At 41.7% G+C, this 2,206-nt stretch overlaps 1 non-coding gene across 1 annotated transcript; it reads right to left on the bottom strand.

Annotated features, from left to right (window-relative positions):
- Positions 1–1,658: 1,658 nt before the first annotated feature.
- On the bottom strand, positions 1,659–1,765 carry LOC120252239. Its single transcript, XR_005533784.1, has one exon. It is a non-coding gene; the product is annotated as a small nucleolar RNA R71 (small nucleolar RNA).
- Positions 1,766–2,206: the final 441 nt, after the last annotated feature.

Raw genomic sequence — 2,206 nt, 5'->3', positions numbered from 1 at the left:
CCAAGGTCAAAAACTCTCAAGGAAGGAAGGCAACATCATTCAAGGGGAGATTTACCACGATTTGAAGAAAAGAGACTCACGGCTAGAGGAAGTGTCATTTGCCACTCCGTTGGCAGGGAAAGCATCATTCGTCACATTCTTCACCTCCTCCTCCACCATTTCATCTAGGGAGTGTCATTTATGCTTTTGTTTCATGGTTTGCTTGTTTGTATTGCTTGTTGTGGGATGATGACACACTAGACCCCCAAGGCCACCGGGTGTTGGTGAACCTTGGCGGGTTTTATCATGTATGTTGGATGATAACTTGTTAATTCCATGCTTGGGTAATTTTGAGATTTAATCCATTGTTTTCATGCTAAGTGCTACACTAAGAAGAAATCCGTAGCTCTTTTATGAATGATGCATGTAGATGTAACTTGCTCGCATGTATTAGGTCATGAATGGATTAAAAGGGGATGCTTGTATCATCATGCCGAGAAATCGGGTGTTTGGTAGTCCTCCATGTAGGTTTAATCCAAAGAAGAGTAGGTTTAATCCTAAGTGAGATTTCCTTGTACTCAATGCAATTGTAGGAATGTGGATTTGGAAGAAATTCCTATCTATATTTGTATGGGATTAGGGTTCAATCGCCGAGAAATTGGGGTTGTTCTAATCTTGGAATCTCATGGTCCATTTTACACTTGCATCTTTAGATCATCATCCATGTTGCATGATAGCCCCTCAAGGGGATCCACATCCATAGGCCTTTGCATCTCATTGATTTTCTTGATTGCTTATTACTTGTTCTCTCTAATTTGGTCATAACCTTGTTTTTAGTTTTAATTGCATTTATTAGAGTAAAATCCATCACTTGAGATCTTAGGCTAGATAATAGCTCGAGAAGGAGTAATAGGAGATCCTTAGCCCCGTGGAATACGATCCTCGTGTCTCGCACGAGGTATTACTTGGCGATCCCGTACACTTGCGGGGAAGGAATCAAGTTTTTGGTGCCGTTGCCAGGGATCTTTAATGAATTCTAGGAAACTTTTAAATTATTACTCTAGCCATTTCATTCTTTACTCATTTTTTTTATTTATTGTTATTTTTATTTCCCTTTAATCTTAACTTTCTATCTTCTTTCTCGGTTTTGCTAGGTACTGTTCATGACACGCTCAAATCAATCGACATTGATTACACCGGATAGTGAAATTGAAAGAACTCTGCATCGGAGATTGAGAGAGGTTGGTGAAGGATCGGGTTCGCAGAACATTGAAATTGAGGATAGAGAGTCTTCAATCATGGCCGAAGAGCGACGCACTCTATCCGAATATGAAAGACCCCAATTCACGGGAGATGAGTTTAGTGTTCAAGCAACGACCGTGGCGTCTAACAACTTTGAAATTAAAGCGAGTACAATCAGCATGGTCCAGAACTCGGTTCAATTCAATGGTCTAGCAAATGAAGATGCACATGACCACCTTTCCCGGTTCCTCCAAATTTGCTCTACATTCAAGATTAATGGGGTGTCCGACGATGTGATCCATTTGAGACTATTTCCATTCAGTTTGAGAGATGGAGCTTATCGTTGGCTTACATCATTGTCTCCGGGGTCTGTTAAAACATGGAAGGATATGGTTGAGAAGTTCCTTGGGAGATATTTTCCGCCAAGCAAAGCGGCGAAGTTGAGGTAAGAAATTTCAGCCTTTAAACAAGGGGAGTCTGAAACATTGTTTGAAGCCTATGAGAGATTCAAGGATCTCCTTAGAAGGTGCCCCCACCATGGTTTTGCCTCATGGATGTGAGTCCAAATAATTTATAATGGGCTGAATTATGCTACTCTCCAACTCATTGATGCCGCAACGGGTGGTTCCCTTAGTAATAAGTATCCTGATGAGGCCGAGCAATTACTTGAGTCTATTTTAAGCAATGAATCACATTGGGCCTCAAGAGGATCTACACAAAAGACTGCTGGGCTTTACGAAGTTAGTAGCAATGATGCCTTGGCCGCGAAGGTTGATGTGTTGACTAAAAAGCTTGATTTTCTTATGGGCAGTAGTTCGAGGTCAGAATTAGTGATGAATTGTAGCACCTGTGGTGGTGGGCATGATGCAGCCCAATGTCCAATTGTTAGCTCCTCAGTTGCGTCCATTGAGAATGTTGCCTATATTGGAGGGCAACGAAGTCAAGGGAACCCGTATAGCTCAACTTACAATCTAGGGTGGAAGAA

The sequence above is a fragment of the Dioscorea cayenensis genome, chromosome 20 (assembly GCF_009730915.1).
Source record: "Dioscorea cayenensis subsp. rotundata cultivar TDr96_F1 chromosome 20, TDr96_F1_v2_PseudoChromosome.rev07_lg8_w22 25.fasta, whole genome shotgun sequence".
NCBI classification, from domain to species: domain Eukaryota; kingdom Viridiplantae; phylum Streptophyta; class Magnoliopsida; order Dioscoreales; family Dioscoreaceae; genus Dioscorea; species Dioscorea cayenensis.
The sequence above is the reverse complement of the archived record's forward strand: the minus strand, read 5'-3'. Positions and strand labels throughout refer to the sequence as shown.